The following is a 13441-nucleotide window of genomic DNA, read 5'->3' as shown; positions in this document are numbered from 1 at the left end:
CTTGGTCTTTTCTCCTGAAAGTCAGGGTTCTTAAGAAAGGTTTATAGATCCTTATCTCTTTGGCCTGCAATTAAGCAGTTTTATGCTAATATACTTGATTATACTTCTTGGGCTATTGGTACATGTACTTTTATTAATTTTTGGTATGGTAAATGGTGTTCTTCTACTTCTTTAGCAAATATTGCAGGATTATCTGATGGTGCTAGCATTCCGGACACAGTCTCTCAATTTTGGACTGGTTGTGATTGAAATATTCCCTTGTCTTTACAACAGATGCCTCGTTTTTTTAATCATATCATGGTTAGGTAGGAATATGATATTCCTAATTGGATTCTAGATGAGTCTGGTCGTTTCACTCTTAAATCGGCTAAGACTTTTTTCTTGGAACCAGGTGTTCCCTGTGGTTGTGGTAAATTCATTTGGTCTTCATATATTCCACCTTTCAAAACTCTAGTACTCTGGAAATTTTTTCATGAGCATCTTCCTACATATCAGCATATTCAGGATAAAGGGTTGCATATATGTTCTATGTGTACGCTTTGTGAAAAGCATGAAGAATCTATTCAACATTTATTTTTTGAATGTTCTAATGCTTTGCATATTTGGAGTTGGGTTCGGCAAATTTTTCTTACTTCTCATTTATCTAATAATGATGATCTTCTTTCTTTTATTAAGAGTGATGACAGTCATTTGGTTAAATTGATTAAGCTTGAAAAGGAAGAAGAAGAAGCCATTAGGAATGTAACTAACTGAAAATGGCAATGAACAACAACAAAACAACACTAAGTTCTCTCACAAAAACTTCAAAGTCAACTATGGATAGAAGAGCAAATGACAAAAGAAGCAATGTAAGAAAGAGTGATGTTTAAATATAAAGCAACATGAGAAAGTTAAAATGTTTTGTGCAAAATGATAAAACTTTTGAAATGTCATATCCTAAGGTAACATATCACATAAGTCAACATTAGTTGCTTAAGTGATGTTATGCCTAAAAAAAGAATAACTTATAAAACTCCCTCATTAATGCATATTGAGAAACACATTGTTATAAGACACATCATACTTGACAAGCACTAAAACTTGTTTATCCACCAACTCGGTCTACCTACATCTTATATATGGATTCCATATTTAGGGGCTTATGTACCTACTTGATTTTGATATATTCAAAGATATATTTATAATCAAATATACATGACAAAATTTTTATTTGTTACACAGAATTGCTAGATGTGGGACTTCTTGTAGTAGACGTCGATTCTCATGAGTGTGCAATTGCACTTTGTGAATTTAGTCTCACATCCCTTAGAACATTGAGTGCAAAGGGCTTATGCATTTATAAATAAGACTCTTTGTTCCCTCTTGTAAACTACTTTGAAATTAAAGGAAATTTTGACTATGCAAAATTATTTGTCTTCTTGCTCTTTTGAAGTCTTAAAAATGAGAATATTCTCCTAAGGTATTCCTCTAAGGAACTTTGAGTTTCAAGATTTTCTTATGAGTTTTGGGAAATTTTTTAAGTCTTTCACTATCCCAAGTATGCTTTCATTAGTGGATCTCTCCTTGGTCTTCATCACTAACTCAATGCTCAATTCTCGAGGTTTAAACTTGATTTTCCGTCACTCTTTTCATCTTAAAAGAATTATGCTCCTTACCGGTAAAAATACATAAATATTAGATTAAAAAAATAAAGTTTATTATTTTTATGAAACTTTTATACTAATTTAATTTATCTTAAATAAATAAAAATTATATGAATCAGTTAAAGAATTCACTCTTAAAAGACAATAAAAAGTGATAAAATAAGAAAGGAATAAATTAAAATAGTAGAAGAACAAAGAATGCCACTTTCTTGTACACTGACCTATATATAAAAACAAGATTAAAAGTAAAAATATGTTGAAATAAAATTAACGCGTAATTTAATTGCTTACATTATATTCATCTATATTAATTAATAATCAGAGATGGAATTATTTCTCTTCGAATTGTAGAAATAATTCCTTATAAGATTTTACTTATTTTTTTTTATCAAGTTAGTATAAGGGGAGTATTTAACTATTAGTCAATCATATCCATTAAATAATAATAATAATTAAAAAAATTTAAACAACCACTTTAAAAAATCTGGAGTACTTTAACACAAAGTTTCATTATCATTTGAAAACTTTTGTTAAGTTTCAAAACAATAATTGAAATTTTTTCAACCATCATTTAAAGATTATTAAAGACATGCACTTTTCCTATAGATTATTATTTTTAATAAAAGATTAAATTATGATTCCTCCATAAAGAAAAGAACAAAAGTATCAAATCGAAATAAAGTGATTGTCACCATATTCTTTTCCGTCAAACCAATCAGTGATAGAGTCAACGTTACGCCTTTTCCTTCCACCCATATCCAGACAGTCAAATAGTTCAACTTATTTACCCTACCAGGATTCTTTTTATTCTTTTTTATCAATAAATATCCTGTATAGTGTTGCAATAATATTTAATTCAAATAAAATTTTAAAATATTGAATTACAAAAATAAAATGTGAATGATTATAATAAATAATTTAAGTGAATATGATTTAGGAGAGAAGATGAAATTTCTTAAAAAAAGCTAATTTCAAATTTTAAATTACAATTGTAATACTTATAATTTGACGGTAAAAAATATATCAGAAAAAAAATATTAAAATAGAAAAGTTTGAAGTTAAAATTTTAGAAATATAAAACTAAGCAATTATCACAGTGTAAAGTCACTAGCGAAAAGAAAAAAAAAAGAGATTATGGTATAAAATATTCTTACATTAAAAATATATATATTGATTAACGTGAATTTTGACATTCACAACCTTAATAATAAAATATCTTATAATTTGATGGCAGAGTCCTAATAAAAGGATCAATTATTAGGATAAAACTAGAAAATTTAAAAAAAGTGAGAGTTAAAAAAAAACACATTCTTACACAAATGAGTCATAACCTAAGTGCTATAAGCTAGAATATGACTTAAAAAATTTTGTTCAAAAAAGTAGTATAGATTTTTTTTTTTTTTATTTGACCTTAATTTTAGGTTAAGGTTTCTAAATCTACCTAAGGTATAATTGAGTTCAATTACAACCCACATTAAACCCTAGACCAATCATTAAACTTAAAATAATTATATGGCTCACACACTTTCACACTTGTCATGCGACTTAGAACTAGTATCACTTTTAATTTTTTTACTCATTTACTTGTAATTCTTGGTTGGCCTTTCACTTATAAATGGTGATGCTTGACTCTTGAAAATTTATATAAAAGTACGCATAGTTATGTTGTCAATATTGCTAACAAAGTTCTTATCGTCCTTTTTCTCAATTTCTCAAGTGATTAGGTTTAGCCTATCACTCTCCACACTCCTTACAATACTCCTAGGAGCCAAAAGCAGGTTGCATCTCTACCTTCACCTCTATTCTTCAATGCTTCTGTTAATCTCTCCATCAAATCAATAACCAAGTGAATTCAGGAAGGTTAAAACAATAATAATATTTCTTTTTTTATACCTTTATTCGAAAATACATAAAAAAAAGGAAAGAAAACGTTCAAGTTGAAAAAAATATATATAACCCTACAAGAAAAAAATATTATAATCAAAATTCATAAGAAATATTAAAATTTCATGAAAATACTATTTTTCTCACGGATTTATGATAATAAAACATTTGTGAATAATATGCTAGTAGGAAACGTTATCCATGAATTTGACTTTCCGTAAATAATTTCAGAAGATTTTTTTTTTGGAAAAAATCACGACACTTCAATGGGTAATTTTCTACATATTTATCTTGAGGGAAACATCACAGTCTTTTCAAAGGATGTTTCTCTTGAATTTGGCCTAATAAGTTCGTACACCTACTTGCCAAAAAAAAAAGAATTCAATAAAAAATATGTAAATTTCTTTTTAAAAAATTTAAATAATCAACTTGCTACATGAAGAAATGATTTCTTCGAATACCTAACATAATTAAAACATTATTCACATATTAATAAAACTAACTTACCAAAACATTAATTTTTATATATGCTACCACAAAATTTATGGATTATATATATATATATATATATATATATATATATATATATATATAAATATATAAATAAATAAATAAAAGATTGCATTCTTCTATTGTGGTTTTGGTTGCATGTAAATTCAAATAAGTATGAATTCTTCTAGTATCCCGAGTCTATTACTTCTCCTTACTAAAGTTATAAGAAGGGTATGATAAACCAAATTAATGTCACAATTCCTTAAGTGAAAAATGAAATTAAAAATTATAAAACAATTCACAAACATCTTATACTAAATCTCTGGAACAATATCAAATTAAGTAGCACAAAATTGATTTTATACGGGGAAAAAAAATAAAGGAATCGTATTATGACAATTTTTTATTATATGCAAATTAAGAATACACATATATTTGTTTTCAAGAAGTAGCTTCATGCTATTTTGTACCAAATTTTCAAGATTTTGGTGGTTTTTCTTTCTCAATCAGTTGAGTTGGTTTATTTTCCTCTTAAGCAGGAGGCTCAACTGGTTATTCTTCCACTTTTTTTTCTCACCACTTGTCTTTTTTTATATTACTGGTGCTTTCTCAACTTTCTTTTCCTCTTCTTTAGCCATTATCTCTCTCTTGGACAACAATATTATTTGTATAGTTTATTATAGTTTTTTTAAAAAGGGCTTTACCAATTAATGTTGACACCTAAGCTTTGAATAAAATGAAATTCTCAACTCCTTGTACAACCTTATTCTCTTTTGATCGAAAAATCTCCTCTAAATAAGCTTCACAAGCACTCCTCTTACTTGCCGAAGTGATTTCAGGATGTATTCCTAACCGGTCGCATACATATAATGAAAAACACTAGTCAATAAGTTAACCACCATGGTGCAAGGAAAAGTAATAAACCAAATCAACAAAATAGGCAACAATTTTTTGTAGGAGACGATAAGTAAGAAAAGAGAGAACTCAAATTTTCTTGTCTTGAAAATGCTAAATATAATGAGGTATTTATAGATGTTCAATGAAGAGATATAGATTGTCTTCTAGGAGTTTTTTTAATTAAAGTTCTATAATAAAATTTTCTGCACCTTTCTCTAATTAAAAACTTTATAGGTTTTACTTAGAAAAACTCAGGAGTTATTCAATATATTTCTTTATTTAAATTATAATAACATTTCTCCCTTTTAATTTAAAATTTTCTTCTTCACACCAATATATATTTGCTCCTAACTTTTGAAACTCTTCAAACTTTAGTAGCTTCATGAAGATATTTGTAACTTGATCTTGAGTCTTGAATAACTTAAGCTTCACTTCCTTTATAGTAATGATATCAAATGTCTATATGCTTGCTTCGATGATAAAATACCAATTTTTTTGTTATTGCTTGTGCATACTTGTTATCTATTCAAATATATGTAGATTTCATTTGTGGCAAATATTCTTTCCATAATCTCCTTAGCCAAATTGCATGAGAAGTACATGAAGTTGCTACTACATATTCTGACTCACATGTTGAAAGTGTGACAATAAGTTATTTCTTTGAACTCAATGGAAAAACAAATCCTCCCATGAAAAAGTTAAAGACACTGACGTTCTTCCTATCATATATATCACCCACATAATGGCTATCTCAAAATTCATGAAGTTTGAAATCATTAGAAAAAGAATAAAATAACTCATAATCAAGAGTACCTTTTAGATAACGAAGTATCCTTTTAGGAACTTTTATATCAGTAGAACTGGGAGTCTCCATGAATTGACTCACTACTTGTTAATATATTTAATTTTCTATTTTAAATTATGGGCTTTGTTTGTTTGACCCAACTTTCCTTTTCTGTTTCAGCTAGGTCTTAATCTTTTTCTTATATATACACCATGTATTTTACTCTCTAATATACAAGTGAATAAAAGTTTTTGTTATATTTATTTTTTTCTACAATTAGGGTTCATCAAAACCTCTCTTTCTTCATTACGATTATGTACGCTACATTAAAGCATCACATCAAACAAGGAATATTCATCTTCATTTACTGTAATATGGTATCAGAGCTCTTCGAATGAAGAGTTCTACTGCGCTTCTCTCTGATTTTTATTTCCCTCTTTGCTGTTCTTGGTTTTTTTTTTCTGTTCTCTTTCAAAATCTTGATTGGTTTTAAAAATCTTTTCAACAATGTTTAATGAAAACCTTAGTCTTCATAGTCTTAATAGTAGTCACACTATTACATGCAATTTTTGTGGTAAATATGGTCATACTGAGGCTGTTTGTTTTCGCAAAGTGGGTTTTCCTTCTGGTAATGTTAAAACCTCAAAGTTTTCTTTCATAGAAAAGTCTGCACTTTTTGTAATCGTCTTGGCCACACTGTTGACACATGTTATAAAAAGCATGGGTTCCCTCCTGGCTACAAATTCACCAATTGGACATCCCAAGCCAATAATATGATTACTACTGACACTTTTTCTGAGCTTTTTCCTAAAGAACAGGATGTAAAGGGGATTCAACTTACATCACAACAGTGTCAATTCCTTACCAACATTTTGCGTCAGCAAAACCTTGAGGATCCTGCCCCTCACACTCAAATTAATCAAGTCGGCACCATCTCTACGGATGAAATCCCCAATACTGAGCATTCTTCAACAGGTAAGTTTCTCTCTTCACTATCTTCTATAAAAGAATATTGGATTATTGATTCTGGTGCCACTGATCATGTTTGTCACAATTTGAACGTTTTTACTACTTATACTAAAATTAAACCTGTCTTAATTAGTCTTCCAAATGGCCAAACTGTTTATGTCACATATTCTGGTTTAGTACGTTTTTTTTATCAGTTTTATTTGTCTGATGTGTTATACGTGCCTCATTTTCAATTAAACTTAATATCTGTTTCTAAACTCACACACCAACTTAAATGCACTTTAACTTTCACTTCAACCCATTGCATTATACAAGACAATCTCACTCAAGAGAGGATTGGTACAGTTAAAGCCACCGCTGGCTTGTACCTTGTCACTACCTTGCGTGCTTCTAGTCATTCTAAACCGCATTGTTTTGCTCCTTTTATTAATTGTAATATCACAGACAAAACACTATGGCATTATAGACTAGGACACCCTTCACATGAAAGATTACATGTCTTAAGCAAACAATACTCTTTTATTACTGTTGATACTCATCATGTATGTGACACTTGTAGTCGTGCAAAAAGAGAAAACTTCCTTTCACTTTAAGTAATACTGTTACCTCTGCTATTTTTGATCTTGTACACTTTGATATTTGGGAACCATGTTCCATAATTTCTATGCAAGGTTTTCGTTATTTCTTGACTATTGTTGATGATTACTCGCGTTATACTTGGGTTATTCTGCTGCATAACAAATCTGAAGTGCGTCAACACATAATTAACTTCACTATTTTCGTTCAAAATCATTTCAAAACTAATATCAAAACGATTCGTACTGACAATGGTATTGAGTTTGCTATGTCAAATTTTTATGCTTCAAAGGGAATTATACATCAAAAATCTTGTGTTGAAACACCACAACAAAATGGCATTGTAGAACGTAAACATCAACACATACTAAATGTAACCCGGGCTTTACTTTTTCAAGCAAATCTTCCTCCTATTTTTTGGGAATTTGCTGTAAATCATGTTGTTGTCTTAATAAATGTTATTCCTACTCCATTACTTGATAACATCACTCCTCATGAAAAGTTGTTTGGAAAACCATATGACATTTCCTTTCTAAAAGTGTTTGGTTGTCTCTGTTATGCTAGTACCATTACTGCACAGGAAAAAATTAGATGATAGATCTATCAAAGGTATTTTTCTTGGCTTCCCACAAAATACAAAAGGTTATATTATCTTAAATTTAAAGTTTCATAGCATAGAGATATCAAGACATGTAATCTTTCATGAAAACCACTTTCCATATAAATTGGACAGTGGCTTGCCTAAGGACCCTAACACTTTATCTCTCCCTATTCCTAATGCATATAATTTTGCTTTTGATTTTTTTTCTGATACTACACCTCCTGTCGAGCCATGTGCCTCTACTCCTGCACCCAATATTGTTCCTCCACCAGCCTCATTATCCTATGATCTTCCAACAAATAGTGCCTCTGCTCCTGCATCCAACATTGCACCTCCATCAGAATTATCACCGCCTACATCTCCAGGAAGCATCTCACCCCAATTTCCAAGAAGATCAGCTCGTCCTCACCGACAACCTGCCTATCTTGCAGATTTCCACACTGCAACCAACACTGTAAGTAGTAGATATCCTATTCATAATTACTTGTCTTACAATTCCTTATCTTCCAATTTTAGAAATGTTATTTCCTCTATCAATTCTCATCCTGAACCTCGAACATATAACGAAGCCTCCAAACATGCTTCTTGGCAATCTGCCATGCAAGATGAGCTTCAAGCTCTTCCTGCTAACAATACTTGGCAACTTACCCCTCTCCCTCCAGGAAAGAAAACTATTGGTTGTAAATGGGTATATAAAATCAAATACCATTCTGATGGCACTGTTGAGCACCACAAAGCTAGAGTTGTTGCCAAAGGGTTTACCCAACTTGAAGGACTTGATTTCTTAGACACTTTTGCACTTGTTGCTAAACTTACTACCCTCCGCCTTCTGCTTGCTATTGCCACTACCAAAAATTGGATTTTAAAACAACTTGATGTCAATAATGCATTTCTTCATGGTGATCTCCATGAAGAGATATACATGACCCTTCCACCTGGCCTCTCTCTTCCTTCTCCCCAGCATGTTTGCAAGCTTCAACGGTCTTTGTATGGCCTTCGTCAAGCTAGTCGCCAATGGTATGCCAAACTTTCTACTTTTCTTTTATCAAATAATTACTCTATTTGTGTTGCTGATCACTCTCTTTTTCTTAAATATAATAATGATAAACTCAGTGTTATTCTTGTTTATGTTGATGACTTGCTCTTAACTGGTGATGACACGGAGGAAATCAATACAATTACTGCATCCCTTCACCATCACTTCAAGATAAAAAAATTTAGGTAATCTCACTTACTTTTTGGGACTGGAAATTGCTCGCAACAGTACTGGTCTTCATTTAAGTCAACGCAAGTATACTCTTGATCTCCTTCAAGAAACTGGCATGCTTGACTTTGCACCTGTGGCCACTCCTATGACTCACACCTCCTGTCTCTCTCCCGACCAAGGCTCACCTCTCGATGCTGATGCCACTTCTCAATACAGAAGACTCCTTGGACGTCTAATTTACTTAACCAACACGCGACCAGACATCGCCTTCGCTGTCCACAATTTAAGCCAATTCATATCTGCACCCACAACTCATCATCAGCAAGCTGTCTCACGTCTTTTGCGTTACCTCAAGGGCACCCCTGGTGAAGGACTATATTTTTCTCACACTAGTTCACTTCACCTTTGTGGTTTTAGTGACTCTGACTGGGCAACATGTCCTACCACACGCAAATCTGTCACTGGATATTCCATCTACTTAGGAGACTCCCTAATATCATGGAAATCAAAGAAGCAATCAACTATCTCCCGCAGCTCCTCTGAAGCCGAGTATAGAGCCCTTGCCACCACCACATGTGAGTTACAATGGTTGTCTTACCTCCTTCAGGATTTACATCTTCCTCTCTCCCAGCCTGCAACCCTGTACTGTGACAACAAATCTGCCCTTCAAATAGCTTCCAATCAAGTTTTTCATGAACGAACCAAGCATATCGAAATTGATTGCCACCTAGTTCGTGAAAAACTTAACTCTGGTCTCCTCAAACTACTACCCATTACTTCTGCAATGCAAGTTGCTGACATATTCACCAAGCCCCTTGCTTCCGCCCAATTCTCTACTCTCAAATCCAAGCTGGGCCTGACAAATATCTACTCCCCAGCTTGAGGGGGGTGTTAATATATTTAATTTTCTATTTTAAATTATTGGGCTTTGTTTGTTTGACCCAACTTTCCTTTTCTGTTTCATCTAGGTCTTAATCTTTTTCTTATATATACACCATGTATTTTACTCTCTAATATACAAGTGAATAAAAGTTTTTGTTATATTTATTTTTCTCTATAATTAGGGTTCATCAAAACCTCTCTTTCTTCATTATGATTACGTGCGATTACGTACGCTACATTAAAGCATCACATCAGATAAGGAATATTCATCTCCATTTACTGTAATACTACTCCTACTGGATAAAAAAAATTGGACCTTGTACATGTTAAGTATTTCAAACTTCCATCGAGGCTTTTTAACAAAAATAGGATTCTCTTTTACACCATCTTCAAACTTTGATAATTTTATCTCACTCTCCATGGGTGTGTTCACTAGATTATAATCAAACATTTTAAATTTCTTCAAAAACCTTTTTTGCATAGCTTTCTTGAGAAATGAAGACACCTTCCTCCAAAGCTTAACCTTTAGGCCCAAATAGTATAACATGAGAGCCCTATGCCTGCTATCTTAAACTGATATGACATCACCTTCTTGAATTCTTCAAATAAGCTTGGATTGCTGCTAGTGCATATAAGATCATCTACACAGAGACAAACAATCAAAATATATTCATTATCATGAATTTTTACATACATATCATACTCATTAATACATCAGTCAAAATCATTATATTGGAAGTACTTGTTAATATGGAGACTTCATGTTATTGGTGTTAGCTTTAATCCATAAAAATCTCTCTTCAATTTTAGAACCTTATTTTCATGTTCATCAAGTGAAAAAGCCCTCAGTATAGACTTCTTCTAGATAGTCATTTAAGAATGCAAATTTCATATCAAGTTGATAAATCTTCCACTTCATTTGAGTTGTTAAAGAAATTAACAAACGGATTGTATCCATGCACGTGATAGGCCAAGGTCACAACGATGGGATGACAAAGAATAAATATTATTTTTACTAAGAATGAGAGTCGCCACCCTAGTTTATTGTGGAAAACTATGGAAAAACCAAAAAAATGGTATGCAAACCAGATTTGTGGGAGTTGGTTTCATGTAGGAAAGGAATTAGCACCCCTACAACGTCTGTCTGAAGATGATATCTTTAATTAAATATGTAAAATGAATGTGATTTTAAAAAATTTTATTTTTTCCCATAAAACAAAAATATAAATATTTGTTTAAAAATAAAGAAAATATTTTTAAATGTTTTATTTGGGATCCAAGGATAAACCTTGGTCCTACATATTTTTTTTCGTAAGGAAAGATCAAAGTTTAAGCAGTTCTAAAGGTTTAACTTATTGAAAAAAATATTTTTTAATTTTTTAAGTTTTATAATTTTTAGAAAATATGAGTTGATGGGTCTACTAATAAAAAGGAGGGTGTGATAAATACCCAAAGTGCTGGGCCAGATGCAGGGGCCCTGGGCTTTCCAAAATCTTGGTAGTGCAGTTATAAAAACCGTATTTATGGAGAACGCAAGTGACAAATACCAGAAATTATGGGCAGCGTACGGAGCCAGATTTAAAAAAACTAGTGAGGTGTTTATATGGAAAGAGCGAGTAACAAATAGACGAATTTATGGGCCAGCGTATAGGTCGGCTTAAGAGGCTGGTGGTATGAATGGAAAGCTCGAGTGATAAATAGCACTGGTGATAGGCCAGCTTAAAGGTCTGCACTTAGGGTGGTTCGGTGTATAAAATGTAAAAAGGGTGACATATAGATAAAAGTGCCGGTCAGCTGATGGGCTCAGGCTTCAAAAGAAACATATTGGTACACATAAGAAAAAGTGTGTGGCAAATAGAAAAAGGCTTGGCTGCAGAATGGGCCGAGGCTTCTCTTTGTTTTTTTAACAGAGGAAAGGGATGCGAATGTAAAAGAAGAGGTACTGCAAGCAAAAGAATACTGGGCCAGATTAATGGGCCCAATTTTTTCTTTTCCTTTTTTAAAAATCCGTGGGACCCACTTATTCTCTCTCCTCTCTCTATTTCCCTTTTTCATTTTTTTACGTGGGTCTCCCTCTTATGCAGCGGGGTGCATAAATGGTGGTGGTGGAGATGCGGTTGACGGCGCAGCGGCGGTGCAGGGAGGAGATGGTACTGGCGGGAATTGCTGGAGTTGTCGAGGTGACCGGAAGCAGGTGGTGGATGATAGAGCTGGTGCGGTGGTTTGGTCTGGGCGCTTGCAGGCGGCGGCACTGCTGGAGGCTACCGTGGTGCATGACCGGAGGAGCGGGGCTACGTTTCTGGGGGTGCAGGGATGTTCAATGGGTGTGGTGCGGAGTGGCTGGAAGCGGCAGGCGGGTGCAGAGTGGAGTGGTGGAGCTAGGGTTGCTGTTGCAGTGTAGTGGCAGCTGGGCGCGGAGGGTGATGCGGTGGTTGCACGGCGTGGCTGGGGTGTGGTGCAGGCGCAGTGAACGGCGTACAGAAAACCAGGGAAGGATAGTGGTATATGGGCTGGGAGATACGTGTTAGAAAATTATGTAATGTAAAATAATTTTAGAATGACTCTTTGAGTCTTGGACCTAAACGTGATTTAAGAAAATAAATGACTAATGTCAGAGATTATATATATCTTATGATTTCTAATGAAATTTGATTTGATGGAGATTAAAAAATATAGGCTTCTGTTTTTACGAAAAGAATGTTGTGAAACCTATCACGTGCATAAAAAAAAAAGGTGTGACAAAAAAAATTGTCAGAAAAATAGATTCAGAAAATATAATTAAAAAAACTACTTTCACATAGAATTAAGATAAGAATCTTTTGTTTTTGCTCATTCTTTAGTGCACCTTACCCTTACGTTATTATATTATGCCTTAAGATCAATTATGGGACCCACATGAATGACTAAGTTTATTGTTTTTTTTTTATTGAATTCTTTATTGCACCTTACATAATATATTACGTCTTACAATAAAATTGGTATTCCTTTATAAAAAAACTTGTATGACCAAACGTAAATTAATTTTATGATGCAATCGTTGAATTTTCTAATAGAGTTCAAACGAGGAGTTTGATGAAAGGTTTTTTCGGCCACCGATATTGCTTTCGAAATCCCAAAGCATAATTGCAAATTTTGGAATTTGCTCAAATGGTTAAGGATTTTATGTGGAGGGGTATTTTCAAATATCTATTGTTGAAATTAATTGTATAATAGGTTTGTAATGAGAACTTTATTTCAATTGCCTTTAGAATATTACAAACTTTATTTCTCTATAAAATAAAATGAATGCTAATTTATAAATAATTAATTTATAAGTAAATTAAAATTTATTATTATAAAATATTTATGGATAACTCAAAGGTTGATTAGTTGTTCTTATAATCAATGGATATGATTGTTGGTAGTAAGCATGCATTATTAACTTTATTCATACATCCAAAGATAATAAATATATCTAGTTAATACATATATCTTGCCGAATAATGTTAATATTATTAGCATCATTA

The sequence above is a fragment of the Phaseolus vulgaris genome, chromosome 3 (genome assembly GCF_051622355.1).
Source record: "Phaseolus vulgaris cultivar YP4 chromosome 3, ASM5162235v1, whole genome shotgun sequence".
Lineage (NCBI taxonomy): Eukaryota > Viridiplantae > Streptophyta > Magnoliopsida > Fabales > Fabaceae > Phaseolus > Phaseolus vulgaris.
The sequence above is the reverse complement of the archived record's forward strand: the minus strand, read 5'-3'. Positions refer to the sequence as shown.